Genomic DNA, 18131 nt, shown 5'->3' on the forward strand with positions numbered 1-18131 from the left:
TTAGTGACTCCATGATTGGCTTATTTGATTTACTTGTCAGACCCTAGTACAGTGCACCATGGGTGTCCAGGGCCTGTAAATCAAATGCTGCTGGTGGGCTTGCAGCACTGGTTGTGCCCCCCAAAGAAGAAGCTTGTAAAATATGGCTCAGGCCTGCCATTGCAGAGCCTGTGTGCAGTCTGGGACTGCCATGTCAACCTGGGCAGTGCACCCACTTGCCAGTCCCTAAACCTTCCCTTTTCTATATATTAGTCACCCCTAAGGTAGGCCCAAGGTACTCCTGTGGGCAGGGTGAATTGTATGTGAAACGTAGGACATGCTCTGGTGTGTGTGCATGTCCTGATAGTGAATTACAGCCAGAATTTCATTTTTCACTATTGCAAGGCTATCTGTTCCCATAGGCCAGAATGGGCAGTTTGATTATAACATCTTATAATCCTAACTGACCCAAGGAACAAGGTAGAAAAACGAGTTTAGTATGACTGAACTCAGAATGTTAAAATACATCTTTTAGTGTGGGTGACATTTACATTCTGTGTTTGAAAATATCACTTTTAGAAAGTAGGTGTTTTCTTGCCTAACCATCCAGTATCTCTCTGCTAGGTTTGTGCTAGGTTTGTGTATTCCATGTCTGGTTTGTGAGTGACAGGGGGCTGAAGAGGGCCTTGACTCCAGCAGTCTGATGGGTCAGGGCTGGGCTGAATAGGCCCTACATTGAATAGAGAGTAGGGGGAGAAGATTTCCTTTCACTTGCCTGAGCCTTCATAGAATAGAGAGTAGGGGGAGGAGTTTTCCTTTCAGCTACCTCGGCTAGATCTGCTTTCAACAATGCTGTCTCCACCTCCTGCCAGGAAGCTGCACCAGGGAGGACAGAACTGGTTTTGGCTGGGCACAGGCACTCTCTGCCTTCAGAGAACAAAGGATTTTGCAGTATAAATATTGGGGCCCAGAACTTTAGATCACTTCTGGGAATCAAGACAAACCTTTGCGAAGGAGAGAAACCAAGGAAGCTGACTGTCCCTGTACTGTTTGCTGTTTGGGGTTGGCCTGCAGTGGTTACTTATTGCCAAGGAAAGGAGAAGAGGAACTTTGTGTATACTTTATCATCTTGAGGAAGATCTCCAAGGGCTTGAAGTTGAGCTTGCCTCCTGTTCTGAAGTCTCAGGGACACAAAGACTTCACCACCAGCTCCCCTGAATTTCCTTGCTGGGAATTCTACCTGCAGAGAGGTGCCTGCTGTTGTTTTGGACCCTCTAGAGACTGTGTGTCTATGGGAGCAGGAAGCACGATGCAACAAGGAAGAAGTGTGTCGCTGCGGCAGCTGTTGTCATCGCATCGCCAAAGAAGCGTGCCGCCGCCTCAGCTGTTTGCCGTCACATCGCCGAAGAAGCGTGCCCCCGCCGCATAGGTTGTCATCGCATCAACAGAAAAGTGCGTCACAGGGCCTGTCGCGGCTCAAAAAACCATTGATTTCGCCACATGGCCGTCAGGCGTGCAGGCATCCCATGCAAGTTGTCGCATCGCATCAAAGACGCCATTTGTCGCATCGCACCAGATCGTCGCATTGCATCAAGGCGCCATCTTGTCGCATCGTAACAGGAACGCAGTAAGAAACCAACACATCACCTCCTCTCCGGTAAGGAACCGACGCATCACCTCTCCTGCGCTGCAGTAAGGAACCGACGTATCACCTCCCCTGAAGCAAGGAACCGACGCATCACCTTCCCTACTACCCTTTTGTTTATGTTTTGTTATGCATCCAAGGTACTTTGAGAGTAAAGTGTAGCATTTACCATCTACATTGAGCTAAGCTATTCTCTACCATTTTAAAGTCATATTCTTGATATTGTATTGTGGATTTTTGTTGTTTGGTCTTGTGTTAAGTCTAGATACAGATTACTCATTTTTCTAAACTGGTGTGGTGTCCATTTGTAGCGTTTTCACTGTATTACTGTATGTGTTCACAAATGCTTTACACACTGCCTCTGAGATAAGCCTGCCTGCTCGTGCCAAGCTACCAAGGGTGTGAGCAGGGGTTATTTTAGGAGTGTAGCCCCCTTACCCTGACTAGAAGCAAGGCCCCCTTGGTCAAAGGTACCTACCTGTGCGAACTAGAGACCCCCATTTCTAACACTAATCACATCAGCCTTTTTGCACAAAGTCCAAAGACCACGATTGCCAGCATTTCGCACATTTTACCCTGTCTACTTTGCCCTACATCCCTATAAGTTGGGTCTACATATACAAATGTCTACACATACAAATGTCTACACATATTTCAGATTCCACCCAATTCACTAACCTTATCAGAGACTTCACTGTAATGTCTCGAAAGTATCTTTTTCCTAGTAATTAAGCAACTGTAATGATGCTTCCTTCATTCCATTAAGATGAAGCGGTGTATCTTTCTCCGTTAGGGGTCATTCACTATGGAAAGGGTTCTCAATCTCTATTTCCCACTCAATTTGCTAGGTAGAATTTCTTTAGATAATATCTTGAGTCAAGTGTGGTGGTTTGGCCATCTAATTTCATCAAAATAATCAGTCAATGGTAATGTTCTGTGCTGCACAACCTACATAAAGAACCATAATGTCCTTATACCCCACATGTTCTTTCATTCTGCACCATTTAGTTAAACCCAGGCACTTCCTATTAGAAGGCTCACTAATGTCAACATAACACGTACTTTGGCATGGATGTTCTCCTCACTTTTGGGATCAACATAAGTTTCTTAAACTCTGTTGAGGAGCCTACTAATTCTATTACAAGCTATATTGCTGAATTTGTATTGTTTGTTACTGTTAGTTGATATTTCAGGCTGCCAACATTATTTTACACTTACTTGGGGGCTGAGAGGACTCATCCCTCTTGTCGAGAATCCTCCCAATTCTCTGTCAGTTGAACCTCGTCTCTAGGAGACTACCCTTGATTTGGGTTTGTGGTGTGGGGCTCATTAATATTCTTTTGGATGTTCATTTCTTTCTTTTTTCTCTCCAACTGGGCTTTGCTAATTATCTATCTCCTCTCTCTCTCTCTTCACCCTTACCCTTCCTGCTCTCACCTTTAGCTCTGCTCCCGCCATTTTCAGGGTACATGTCCACACTCAAGAAAACCTATTAGCATACCTACCTAAATTACGTATTCCACTAGCACCAAGAGACACTCAACATGTTAAAGAGAGTCCCATGACTGCTGTTAAGATTTTATCCTTGAAGACCAAGGGCCTGAATCATCAGGTTAATAGAGAGAAGATTAGTGATTTTTCAGTAGTCTAAAGGAGGATATAGCCTTTCTTCAGGAAACAAAAATCACAAAGAAGGTGGCTCTTACAATTAGTACAGGTTGGGTGGAAATGTTGCTTCCTCAGGAGCACTAAAAAAATAGAAATGGGGTTGTTACTCTGGGTTAAGTTGTATATCTCACAAACAGGGTAACAAGTTTCGATGGCTTTTATCAAATCAAAAAAACAGGGAGAGTGATCTCTACAAGCTAAACATCTATGCTCCTAATATCAACAATTCACAATTTTGGGACTTCTTCCACAAGACGCATCCATTATATATGGGGGAACATTTATCGCCCCATGGACGAGATACGTGAAAGACACTCATTCTCTGCATTTAGACGACCCAAGTCTCATAGAGCCATGAGCAATCACTTTGCTAGTCATAAACTCATTAAAGTATGGAGACTACTTAACCCGGTTACAAATGACTTCTCCTCGCAAGCTACTCTTGTTTTGACTATTTAATCACGCACATGTCCCTCCTACAATCAGTAGCTGATCCAACGATTGAAACAACAATTGTATCTGATCATGCAGCTGTGACCTTAACCTTCATAAGCATGACCAACCTACGTGAAAACAATTACTGGCATCTAAATACCTAACTCCTGGATGATGTATCACTTCCCCAAAATAATTAGAGCTATTCCTTGGTGAAAACAGAATTGTGGTCTCTTCCCCAGTTATCCTATGGGACACCTTTAAGTGTCAAGCGCACACTGGATGCCTTAAATGATGAAATCAATATAACTGAAATCCAATACAGGCAAACTAAAATACCAAAGTTCTAGACAAGCTCAAACACTTGAAATATTAGTATAATAAAATTGCCAGCAAACATGCACATCTCTCAGTCCATGATCAAAAAGCAAAAAAAGCTACTACACCTCAATAAAGTGGGAAGGTCATTGGCTGCTTGCTTAAAATTAAAAAGTAACAAATCTGATCACTGGCATTATAGCTCCATTAGAACTGAACTAAAGAAATAGCTAACATTTTTAAAACGTTTACACTTGGCTTTACAAACCAATGGCCCTTACTGACAAAAAAGCATGTCTAAATATTCTCAAAGACAATCGGCAACCCAATTATGTGTCCTGTACTGAAATAGCAAATCTAAATATGCCCATCACTAAAACAGAAATCACTGAAACCATCAAATCAATCCCTGATGAGAAGGCTCCTTGTCCAGATTGGTTAATACAGGAAAGTTCTCAGACTCTGTGGCAGAAGCAACGATAGTAGTAATCCCAAAAGAAAGAAAAGGTAATTCAGACCCAAACATTTCAGGCCTATTTCCTTAATTAATATGAAGCCAACATCTATGTGAAAAGAATGTATGATGTTACTACGCCATCTATTACCCCGCAGTAGGTTACAACACGGACGTTACATCGTCTGCGTTGTTACCACGCATGTAGGTTACAATGCGGACGTTACATTGTCCGCGTTGTTACCACGCATGGCTTTACATCGCAAGTCGTTTCTACGACTTGCGCTAGATGGCGTGCTGGATTTAGGAATAGTATAGATTACTATTCCTGCTCCAGTTAGCGCAACAGCATATGGATTTAAAATCCAACACATTCCCTGGTGTTGTGTGCCATCTAGCGCAAGTCGTTGAAACGACTTGCGATGGAATGCCATGCGTGGTAACAACGCGGACGATGTAATGTCCACGTTGTAGCCTACCCGCGTGGTATTACCAGCGTTGTAAACGCTGTTTCCCATGTGAAAATTGTAGTTAAATGCCTCAAACCTATAATTTCAAATTTGGTTCATAAATCCCAATCAGGATTTCTGAAAGAAAGGCTTGCAATTGACAATACCCGCACCTTATGTCAAATTATTGAAAGACCCCATCTTACCACCTCTCCCGTGGTGGCTATCGCCCTGGGCGCTGAAAAGTTCTTTCACTAGGTGACTTCTCCCTATTTAGAGGCGATACTGTATCACCATAACTTGTCCAATCATCTATCAGAACTTCCAGAGCACGGCTTATCACCTGTGAGGGTATCCAGGTACTGGCCTTCACTTCAGTAATATGGTTATGTCCCTATACACCAACCCAATAGCTAGAGTTAGAGTCAACGGCTATCTTTCAAAGTCCTTACTTCTCCAACAGGACACTCAGCAGGAAAGTCCCATTTCTTCATTATTATTCACGTTGGACATTGATCCTCTGCTACAACTGATAACAGTTCTGAGGAGATTAAAGTTGTTGTCTTCTAATCATTCCAACTCCAAACGGTGACGTTTGCTGATGGCATTTAGTTTTTTTACTAAAATTGCTGACTCTACCATCCCTGCTCTATAGGGCACGGTACAACGTTCCTCCGCAATTTCAGGTTGCTGTCTAAACAGGGGGAAAACTGAAGTCCTTCCCCTAAATGTACACTGCCTCCCCACATGCTTTGAGTGATTCTGGCCTGCACTGGCAACCCAAATTTAACAACTACAACATTGGAGTTAAGTTCTTCATTGATCTACTATCCCTAGTAAGACAAAATAAAACATAATTCCTTGACAAAATGAAAGACCTACTAGTGTCTTGGTCCCTCAGACAGAATCTATAAAACTGATGACACACCATTGATTAATTTCATATCTAGCATGTTACCAGTACATCTGTTGGACCAGTTTTTCACTTCGGTTGCCAGAATGACCTCTTCTTTTCTGTGGAGCAACAAAAAGGCCAGACTCTCCTATAATACAGTGCGACTACATCATAAAGGCGGAGGGTGAAGCCTCTCTAATTGGTTCCACTCCCAAATTGCCTATCTTGCAATGCAAAGTACACAATGGTTTTTGGATAAAAATGATTCCCAACCTTATTGGTGCTGTATAGAAAAAGTGCTGTGGGCACACCAGCACCTTATTGCGATCATTATGATACCCCACTTTGTCCCCTTACATTTGCACTAAATCCTTGAGTATACCACCAAAGCAATTCTTCTCTTAGATATGAAAACAGAGATGTGTGTATCAAACTCCAAAATTATTTCTCTGGAATTGCAGAAAGACTGCAGTTGCCCTAACATAGCTTAATAGGAGCCACAGGGTGTAGAGAGGCATTCCATTACTCTGAGATCTGTACTCTGCTCCAGACCTCTGTCATTCATGGAACTTCATCTTTCTAAAAACATAGGGATTTTTACACATTTCTAAAATTTAGGTGAAAATATATAAAAATTACCTCCTTAGAGAGCCAGTAATAGGCTTCCTCCTATTGAAATGTCCAGCATCAGGTCACACCACATCTAAAATCTACAAGTTCTTAAATTCTTATAAAGATAAATTCTGCTTTTAATTTGGGATTCGGGATTACCAAATCTCACAGAATATCCAGTTCCACTTCATAATGAAGGGCTAACGCTTGAGTATGCCCTAAATACCACAAGATACACAAAATATACCACAAAATCATTGAAATAATGTACTTGGAATCCCTGATCAGACACAATATACAGTCTCACAGAGTAAGGCTAAAAATGGCACAGAACACAGGGACACATGCATAGGGAGAGTCATACCATACTGAATTAGCAACTCAATAAGCAAGACGAACTCCAGAACAGGTAGTACCACAACCTACTGAACAACTAAAACACTGAGCACACATCAGGATGTTACTTAGTGTTACATTGATTGACTATCCCCATGCTTCAATTTCTTGACAAAACACATAGAGGGTCATTAGGATAGCGGACGGATTGCCACCAGCCGTATGGCGGTGACGATCCGCCCGCCAATAACCACCGCCTGCATAGCACTATCCCACTGCCACATTACCATGGTGGGGGGAACCCCGGCGGACGGAAAGACCGCCCGCTGGTTTCCCGCCGGTAGGCAATCCGCCAGATTGCTGTTAACATGGTGGCGGTGTCTGGGAGACACCCCCATCCATTTTAGCATATGTGCGGGGACATGCGGGGTTCTCGCCATTTGGGCCTGTAGCGGTCCCCCAGGGATTCTGGAGGGTGGGGGGTGCACATGGGGGGTACCTATGGTACCCTCCTGCAGTTCCATGCACAACACGGCAGGCACCACGCAGTGCCTGCCACGTTGTGCATGGGACAGCACGACCTGCCTTCTTGGCACAGCGGCGGGCGGTGCTGAGAGCACCGCAAGCCACAATGTCAAGTATTCAGGATGCGCCCGCCAGTGTGGCGGGCGCATCCTAATGTCACCAACAGGACCCCTGCATCAATGGCGGGTGGTCCCATTCTATGATAGGATGGCGGGCGGACAAAGTCCGCCCACCATCCTAATGGTGCCCATAGAGTCCGATTCACATAGGAAAACTTACACTTCCGTGTAAGTTTACGATTGTTTGCTATTCACACAGATATATTACAAGTAGTATTTAAAAGACTGTGGAGTCGCCGCACATGAAAAGATAGGAAAGTCCTATCTTTTTTATTTGTGGAGAATCCGCATTCATAAAGATACTAGTATATGGTGAATAGCAAAAAAGTTAAATTTATACAAAAGTGACTTCCCAATTAATTCACAACAAGGCTGACAACTGGTGGCATGGTTCACCCTTGAGATTAAACATGCTCGTTCACTGCAATAAAACACACACTCTCATAGAGTCACAGTTCATGATGCTGTGTGGATTATCCTGATGTGCTAGTCGTGTTGAAGCAGTTGTTGAAGTTGCATTACATGAGTATAAAGAAGGCCTGTCTTGTGTGTGTGGGATATTATTTGTTGCAATTGTTTTGGAGTGAGCCAATTGTTCTGCAGAGCTACAAAGTGGTGCAGATTGTATAACAGTGCTGCTATGTCAATTGTGTTCTGTGTTACATGCTGCGCAATGCATTGTAATCAAGGTTGAATTTTTCATTGTATTGTAATGTTTTGTGCAAAATGTTGAAATTATTTTTTAATTGTTATTGATGAATATGTTGTGTTTGATCTGGTTTGGGATTTTTGGTTTTTGGATTTGAAGTAATCCAAGATCTTGAGATACAAATATTTAAGTTTTCTGCCAAAGGAGTGCATGGACATGTCAAAGGTATCATTATTCTATATGGTCCTAATGGTCTGGTTGTGATTGAACCAAGTAGGGTTGTGCACTTATTTCTTTGTGCATGGGAAATTGACGCACTGACTCAGACTTAGATTGCAGATGGCTGGAGATTTATCTTGGTGTGGTTGAGATTTTAGTTAGTGTTTTTATTGTTTGTGGTGAGTTTGATTCCCTTCCCGTATTCTGGTAGGCAGACAAAGGTTTTCTTGTTTTGAATTAAAGGTTTGTGTTTGAATTGCATTCACGTTTCACGTCTTGTTTTGAAATTGTATTGTGATTTGTTAGTTGCTTGTGTTTCCCAACGTAACTTGTAATGAAAATACGTGCTGCTTTCAAGTAATCTAAAATCCCTGATTTTGAACAAAAAATGGTTCCAATGGAAGATTTACCTGCCTATTCAATGTTACTAAAGTCAGGTCTTCATACCTGTCTGTGGCTCAAAGACTAGAATAAGATCACTAATATTGCTAAACAAATGCAAAATCCTTTGAATGGTTCTTTTAATGTAATAAAGATCTAGTATCTGAGATTTGATATCTATGAGGCAGAACCACAGGGAGACATTGGTTAGAATCAAGATAGCGAAAGTAAACAAAAGCATGGAGAAGAAATGTGATAGAAAGAGTGCAAGTGTTTCTTGGGATTGTTAAAGAAACAGATAAAAGAGAAACAAATGATGACAAAACTGAAATTAAAAATGAGAAAGAGGAAAAAGGAAATGAATCACATCTTGGTGAATCCAATGAGGACGATGGATTTTTAGATGATTTGAGAATGTCAAGACCATCCCCAAGATGATGATCAAAGTCTGCAAGTACAACAGCGAGAAGCTGGAGAGCCAAGTCCTGTTTAACAAGCACCTGGCCCTAGTCTATCTGCTAATGTGTCTACTAGTGAGCTTTCTAGAGTGCTTGCTGATGTGTCACCTAGTAGGCAAGTACTAGCACAGAGACAGCAAGAAAAAAATGTATGTTGTTAGACTTGAAATACAAATTTTGAGAAATGTTAATCTTATTATAAGTGAAGTCAGACTATTTCCCTTTAATAAAAAAGAATTGGGATTTTTGAGTAAAGAAGGAGAAAGGTATGCATGCTCTGCATAGGACAATCTTGAAGAATAAGTGGATGAGCCAGGTGTTGCATAAAAAGAGATTGTGCAGAAATGACAGAATATGATATTAGTGTTAGTAAAATGCAAGAAATGGAACATGTCAATTTGAGGATAAATGTGGGAGAATTAATAAGGCTCATAAACAATTGAGATAACTTAAAAAACTACAGAAAAAAATAAATAGTAAAAAGGGGGAAAGCAGAAACAAAAGAAAGTGGAGAAAGAGAAAAGAACTAGTGTGAGGGGTTCTGAGTCTGAAGTGGTAGCGGGATATCAATTGAGAGAAGTGCACTGAGGGACATATGTTCATGTGCTGTGGACAAGACCTAATCTACTAATCATTACAAAGAATTCTCCAAAGCTTAGAGAAGAACCAGATAAGTTGTATACAGAAGTAGACAGAATCTCAAAGGTTGTTAGGATAGATTTGAGTGTGTTGTTTGAGTTTATATCATTCCTAAATATTTGTGGGTGTAATGAAAGGCAGTTGTGAATTGGCCACATGAAGACCCTCCAAGGGTTGCTCCTCAGAATTGTCCATCTACTAATATAATGGAGAAACATAAGTTAGTGAGTGAACATACGAAGGCTAAAGTGACGCAAAGAGAAATAAATTGGTTGAAAATTATGAGATCGACACAAGACCCTGGGGAATCAGTACATGGGTACTACAAGAGATTAATGCTGATAAACAGGCAGTAAAGTAGAGTTGATGACCCAGCAAAAGAAGGAGCTAGTGGGGTTTGTTTTAGCTTATCTGTTTGGCTTGTGTCCAGAAATTACTTCACATATTAGGCAAAGTGTGATGTATTTGCAAGAAAGTCTCTTTATACAATTTTGAAATTATTGTAGTGATTATCTGGATGCAAAACAGAGGAAAATGAAGGAGAAACGTATGGTGGCACAGAAGAAATACGTTCAGAAAGGTGGCAGGAAAGATTCACAGTTGTCAGATCTTGGTTTCGATTCTGGTGTTGTTGCAGGTGCAAATTCGGGTATGCAAGGAGTTGGTGTGCAGACTAATGATTTTCAATCCATGCAAAATGACAACGTTTCACAGCGTGATCCTCAATGGTAGTGGTAGACGTTTTGTCAACAATTTAAATGTGACTGGTGCTAACATTAATATGCAGAAAAAGACTATGCCTTGTAATTTTTGTGGGAAACTAGGTCACTGGAAACAAGAGTGTAGATTTGATCCAGATATAGTGCAAAATGAGTTGCCATTGGGATTTTATAGGAAACAAAAATCAGATTAATAAAAAGTGTAGAGCCAGTGGATACAGCGGTGACATGAAATGTAGTGTTTCCCCATACTCCTCAGTACAAGCTAACTGGTAAAGCAGGGAAGGGAATAGAACATATCATTGATAGAATGATTGAGCAAGGTATTTTCAAAGACGTGCTTGAAAATCCTTGCAACTCACTGATCATGGGAATTAAAAAAAACATGTGGCAAGTAGAGAATTGTGCAAGACCCGCACAAAATTAATAATATTGTAGTTTCTTATTTACCCAAGGTAACGAATCCTGATGACATTTGTTCCAAATCCTTGCTGACGCGGAGTGGTTTACTATAATTGCCTTACGCCAAGCATTCTCTTCCAATCCTGCTCATGAGAATAGTCAGTATCTCTTTGTGTTCAGATTTTGAAATAGAGCATATTTCGATAGTCCCTCATTCAGTTGAGATTTTGCTAACTCATACCCGAGTTAAGCATCTAAAAGCCATCTGACAAAATATGAAGAAATCATTCTTGCAGCTGAAAATATTTCAATCACACGCTGCAATAGCCTGAATCCTCCTACACTTCTGCCAAGCCTGAGAGGGAGGGAAGATACCAATGATGAAGACAATGATTGTTATCATGACTGTATAAATGTGACATAATTGTGTACCAAGCCAAGACCAGACATTCAAGATGTACCACTTGAATTGGCTAATTTTATTTTATTTGTAGATGGCCGTTGTCTGAGAGACCATCAAGGGATTTTGAGGTGTGCACAAATTGATATATTGTGGCAGCATCATACTTGTGTAATGTAACTTTTGCACAGGTAGCAGACTTAATCACCTTCACAAAAGCATGCTGTGTGGCCAATGGATTGAGTGTTATAATGTACACAAATAGCCGATATTTCTTTGGGGCGGTCCACAATTTTGGCCAATTATTGACACAAATGCATTTATTGATATCCTCTGGCACTCTAATTAAAATGGACCTGGAATTCTGAACTTGTATGCTTTTCAATTACCTGAGGAAGCTACCGTTGTAAAATGTGCAGCACATAAGAGTGGGGATGACATAGCTACACTTGGCAACCAATATGTTGAAGGAGTTGCAAAATACTGTGCTCTTCTGTCCAGTATATTGGAATCAAATGTAGAATGTAATTCTCAAAAAGAGAATGTGAAAAGAAAAAGTGGGTCACAGTAGGCTGTGTCACGAATGAGATTGGCACACGAAGGTCACGTGATGAAATAAAATGTATTACATGTCCATATTCAAACATTTGCAAAAAGGCTTACCTTAAATCGTGTGGGGCAATCTGAAGGACTGTTAATTTGACTCCAAACAGGTTTTATGGAGATGATTAGGTGCAATGAATTACGTTATATTTTGGTGATTGTCTTTTTTCGTGTGGCTAGAGGCATATCAAACTAGATGTGACAATTTGAATGCCACAAATCTCTTATTGAGTGAATTCATCTCGGGATTTGGTTTGCTAGCTTTTTTAGAGACAGATAAGGGAACACACTTTAAGAGTAAATTAATAAAGATTATATGTACCGTATTAAAGATCGGTCAAAGGTTTGATTGCAGTTATCGACCAGAAGTATCCAGGGCTGTGAGAGAGTTAATGATACTCTCAAATCAAAATAGTTCAAGATTTACAGTTTAACAACACTAAAGTGACCAGATGCCCCACCAAGAGTGTTAGTGAATATGAGAAGCAACCCTAATAAAGTGACAGGACTCTCTCCTCTCTAGATTATTATGGTGAGGGTGATATAATACAAATTCCTAGTTTTCCCTCTGCTGTACTAGGGAACACTTCTTACGACATTGTTCCTGGATTACCTGAAATGCTTGGTTGATGTGGTATGACCTATCTCTCTTCAGGTCAAGTTTAATACATCAACAACAAAGTAGGAGCCAGGACAAAAGTTGGTACCAGGTGACTACCAGTTTATTTTTGGAGAACCTCCATGTACATGTTGTTAAAGTAAGCTGTTGGAGATCAAAGTTGAAACGTTTTTGATGGAGTGCAGAAAAGACAATTTTTTTGCATTTTTGAAATTTAAAAGTGCTTACATTGTTTCCTTATTTAGAATCTGATTCCTTATTTTGAAAAGGATTAATTTTACACTTTAAGTATCCAGGCAAAGCTAGTAGGTTTCTCATGAAATTTCTTTTGAACGCAGCTAATGACATATTGACATTTGACTATTTAGAAAGATTTTTGTTATTTTTGCACCATATTTAGTAGCTTAGATTTTGATTTTTTCAGAAAGGGTTAATGACCGAAGGTAACAAGAGCTGTTGTTTAGTGTTAAAGATATCTTCTATACTGTTTTTGGTGATTATTTTGGTAGGTGTTCTGGTTAGGCTTCACTTTTCAGTTGGATATGCCTCATCTAAATCTGAAATTGATTTGTATATTGGTACTAATAATCCTCAAAATAAAAGATTTGATTATGATGTGCCTATTACAGATTACAAAGATAACACCTCTGCTAGTTTTTTAAATGAGAATTTAGTCATAATAAACTTATCTAATTGGTATGTATGTACATACTTGCCTGTGAGCTGGTGACCTGCAATCAATTACCATTAGCCTATGGGTTGAGTTTTAGTATATTGACATAATTTCTTCATTATCAAGGTTTTCTGGAGATTAGTGATGTAGATGTACATCTACCATTACGGAAATTTCCTAGTATAGGGGGCTTAGGTGCAATTGCAGAACTTATAAAAGTAGTTACTCCTATTAGCACTACTAACATGAGTGTTAAGAAGGGTGTGTGTAAAGTAAATTATTTGAGAATTTAATGAGAAGAGTATCAGATCAGTCGTTGAGGACTCTTACCTTAGAAGTCCATGCAGAGGCTTGTCAGAGACCGTATAGACCCAACTCCACAAGTCCAATAATTCTTATTCTAGAATCGAACTACACCAAGGAAGTTGTACCTAGGGAATAGTGGCTTAATTGACAGACACTGCTTGAGTTCCTAAAAATGCTTTTGAACCTTGAAACAAAACATACACTAGTGAGCACTACAGTTTCCTGGGATTAGAGGTCCACTCCTGAACAACCTCCAAGGTAATGTATCTCTAATTAACTGCGATCAGCTTAATATTGCGTTGAACTATTTTGGGTTCTCTTTACAGAATTTAGGAGAGTGGGTTTTTTCTATTGTATAATTCACTTGGGTCCCCCTTATAGAATGGATCCTTCTCCGGATGTACTTACAAATACACTTACAACAGTATTCCAAACTTTTGACCCCAAAGGAATTACACCTCTAAAAGCACTCATTCACATAGCTATTATCACTTACAAAACATATGCTAATTCAGTTAAAAAAACAGTGTCTTTCAGTTCTCTGTTCTGCTGATGGTGTTTTCTTTCACATATTTAAATGACACAGAAGAGAATTTCTTGTTGTTTTCACTGAAGGTTCTTGTAACTAATTTGTACTCATTCCAAACCCTACCTGAACAATCTATCCAGGTTAAATTACCCTTGTACTTATTATTCTAAATATGCATGCTATACCTTGAATATTGTTTAACAAATGGTACCTAGTGTCAGGCTTGCTTCGCGCCCAATTGTCTGTGTTGACGGGGCAGAGCAAGCCTGGAATAAAGACGGCTGGAAAAGGCGGAAGAGCACTTTGCGTTCTAGTGCATGCGTGCGTGTCTTCAGTCCTGCCCTTTCACTCGCCTGTTTGCTTCCGGGTTACCTCTAGGTAGAGTTCGGCATTCCTTGTTGGGCTTGCAGTGTGGTGGCTCTCCTTCACTCTGTAGTTCCGGTTTGCTTCACCAGGTCCAGCAGTGACTACGTGAATAATCCTGCAAAGACAAAGAAAAGAACAAACTAAAGAATCCAGAGCTTGCTTCCAAATCGGCACAGCGCACTTCCCATGATAATACAATGTGCTATAATTATCTGATGTAATTCTACACGGTGTTTGAAGATTCCAATTCCTTTTGTGCATTACTAGTAAGTTATGAGAGAAACAAAAGAATAGTTAGTCACACCTGAAGTCAAGGGACTAATTACATATTATGTTTAGCCCTGCACATTTTTTTGTGTATATTCCGGTTTTCTTTTAGGAACCTATCCATTTGGGAAATTATGTTTTTTGTTTTTTCCTTTTGTGAAATGAATATCCGTTTTGGCCTTTTATACTAATCCTTGAAATCAAGGAGAGGGGGCTCTCAAATCCAAAGGGATGGAGCACCCGGTAACTAAAGTTAAAAAATAAATGTTCCCTTTGGATAAGACCTATGTCGGACAATTGTGAATCGTCCGACATAGGTCTTATCAAAAGGGAACATTTATTTTTAACTTTTATACTGATTCCATCATATCTCATCATTGTAGGTCAGTTTGTATGATAGTTCCACATTGTAGGAAGGTGGAATCTGACTGCATGGTTGCCCCCACTTTTTTTCTGGTGTTTTGATGGTTTTTGACTAGTCTGGCTGGGATCCTGCTATTCAGGACCCCAGCCTATCTGCTTACTCCCTTAAACAACTTGGAGTGCATATTAGATGCACTAGTGATTGGATACTGTGGTACCTGATGAGCCCCTAGTATATGGTACCTTAGGTACCAAGGGCATAGGTACTTCACAGGCCTACCAGGGGCTGAAGCATGTATTATGCCAACCCTGGGAAGCAGACTAAATCTGACACCACAGGCCTGCTACTGCAGCCTGGGTGAGGTAGTGTTAGCACTCCTCACTGAGGTATAGGTTCCCTATATCTCACCTTACACACACATATAAACCTATCAGTCACCCCTAAGGCAGGCCCTATCAATCCTGAGGGCAAGGTGCTTGGTTTCCATGTGAGGGGGTGCCTCTGCCTGAGCAGGGCCCCTCTGCAGCTCTCAGAGTCCATTCTCTGTGGCTGTTTGTGGATGCGGTTAAACCATATACTCTTAAGTGCATTATAACCTAGCGGTAAATGCTAACTTTGGGATGGCTGCATCAAAACATGTTGTGTTTGGTGTCAAACACTTTGGAATCATACCCCCACACCAGTAACTGGTGTGGGAGTATAATTCCACCCTTCTAGAGGGATAGACATGTACCCACTGTGGAAACACAGTAGAATCCTGAAGAGCCCTGGCATCACAAAATGGATGCCACCAGCACAGACACTGGGCTGCCCTCCTGCTGCTGACCAAAACTCACAGTGGAGGAGGCCCAACAATAGGCATCCTGTCACAGGGAGGTGTAACCACCTTCCAGACAGGATTTAGTGAATTGGGGCTCGGTGGGTGCACTCCTAGCGTGCTTTGAAGTCCTGCACTGGGGGAGCAGTAGGCTCTTCTGTGCATATGCCAGCTCAAACCGGTTCGGGGGCTACCAGCCCCTGCTCTGGCACGAAACTGGACAAAGGGAAGTGGGTGTAGCCCTCCCATAGGAGTGATCATAGAGCTAGTCCCTCCCTTTCTTTTAGTATAAGTTAGGGAACCCTTGCCATTGCAAACTAGATATCCCTGGACGACGCTCTGAAGAAGAATCCTGGACCTTCGACGTTCCACTACCTTTGGAAGACTGAAGAATCTCCCTTGTCAAGGAGTGACCCCCCTGCATGGCAGGCACCAAAACTTTGCATCAACGGTCGCAAACTTTCCCACCCCCGCCGGAGTCCGAAGTCCCTGCAGCCCCAGAAGTGGATTTCCTGACTTCTCCAAGGCCATCGTGAGTCCCCAGTGAAGCTGAGGCAAGTGGACCCCATGAGTGATGAGGAACAGCAATACCCGGGTACCGTGCACTATTGTCGAGTGAAACCCCTTCATGACGTTCTACAAACTTGTGCTTTGGACCACGTGTGGTCCAAGCCTCCAGCAGGATTTCCTCCGAAGATCAGAGGCCTACCTTGTCCCGAGTGACCGTGGGCTCCTGGTGAGTGAATCCTCCTGAAGCATCTTTGTGATCCCTTGCCAGCTGACTTGTGGGTCCCCAGAAGACTTTTCTACAGAACCAAAGGGCTCCCCTAGTTGCTCCAGGCCTGCCCTGACTTTCCCTCGCTGGGTGAGTCCCTCAGACCTTGCTGGTCTGCACCGCTGACTTTCTTCACTTTCCTCAAGACTTGCTGTTGCCAAGGCTTGTTGGCTCCAATCCGGTTGCCGACACTTCAGTAAGCTGCAGACTTTGTGGGACACATCAAATCCAGCTCCTGGTTGTCATCGACACCTCCTGTCCTGGACCTTGTGGCTGAAGAGTCAAGACACCTGTGATCACCTGAAATCACCCAACTACTGTGGGCATCCAGCTTCCTGGCCCCGGGTCACTGGCAAGTGACTTTGAACACTGTCTCCTCTGCTTTCAGGTCTTCTTTCTTCTGAATCCAGCCTTGGATTCCACCGGACACTTCTCCTGTCTTCACAAGCAGCAAGTCTTCTTTGGCTCCCATTGAAAACGACGCCGCGACCCGACACCAAAATACACCTATGCACCCGGCTTCCCTGGGTGAGGTAACTCAAGTACTCCGGTGCTCCTGTGTGTGTGTGTTGGCTCTAGAACTACTTACCCTGTAAGTGACTTGCTTGTAGACTCTCCTGAAGTACCCTAAAACTTTAAAATTCCAACTGCGACTTGCTCCATTGAAGTCTATTGGGATCCGCGGCTGTGTTCTCACACTGCATGCGTCTCCCGTGGGTCCTTACTTACCTGTCTTGGGTGGATTAGTGAGGCCCCAGCGCTTTTGAAGACCTTAGGCCTTCTCCCTTTTCAAGTAGTTCTTCTTATACCTCTTTTTTAGAATATGGTCTGGTACGCCCCTAGGGCCCCAGCCATATAAGTGCTTAACTTGTTGTGAAATGTTGATTTGTGCATATGTCCTTGACTTCTAATCTCATGAAGAGATTAGTAGAGTGTGTTAGAAATAAATACATATATATTTTATATATATACCTGTGTGGTGTCCTTTCATTTAGTGATTCAAGAGATTATAAGATAAAACAAGCTGCTTTACATTCCTCTAAAGACTTAGCCTGAAGGCTGCTCTCCACAGCTACCACTAGGATAGCTTTCTTTAAAAGGTTGTCTTAAACCTATCTACCATAAGAGTCGAATTGTACTGGTGCAAGGTGGCCACTTAAACTAGTGACCAGCATATACCAGGCCTACTTCTCAGACACATCACATATACGTACTCTGCTCTGATTAGAGAAACACCTAACTTTCCCTTTTTAGGTCTCGGCTAGTGTAGGCTGCGCAGACACACGCAGTCTCGCTGGCGAGAGTTAAGGTTTTAGGGTAGATTTCTCTAGTGGGCTTTAAGCCCCGCCCCTCGTTTCCATTGGCTGGCATCACCGTTTATGCTAAACGGTGGCCAGCCATTGGAAGAGAGCATCTAGTGACGTACACTTTTCTCTTTTAGAGCCGTCCCAGTTGGACTGGCTCGTTTGCTTTACGTTTGTGGTAAACGATTTCTTATCTTACTGGTCGT

This window comes from Triturus cristatus, chromosome 1_1, assembly GCF_964204655.1.
Source record: "Triturus cristatus chromosome 1_1, aTriCri1.1, whole genome shotgun sequence".
In the NCBI taxonomy this organism is placed as follows: domain Eukaryota; kingdom Metazoa; phylum Chordata; class Amphibia; order Caudata; family Salamandridae; genus Triturus; species Triturus cristatus.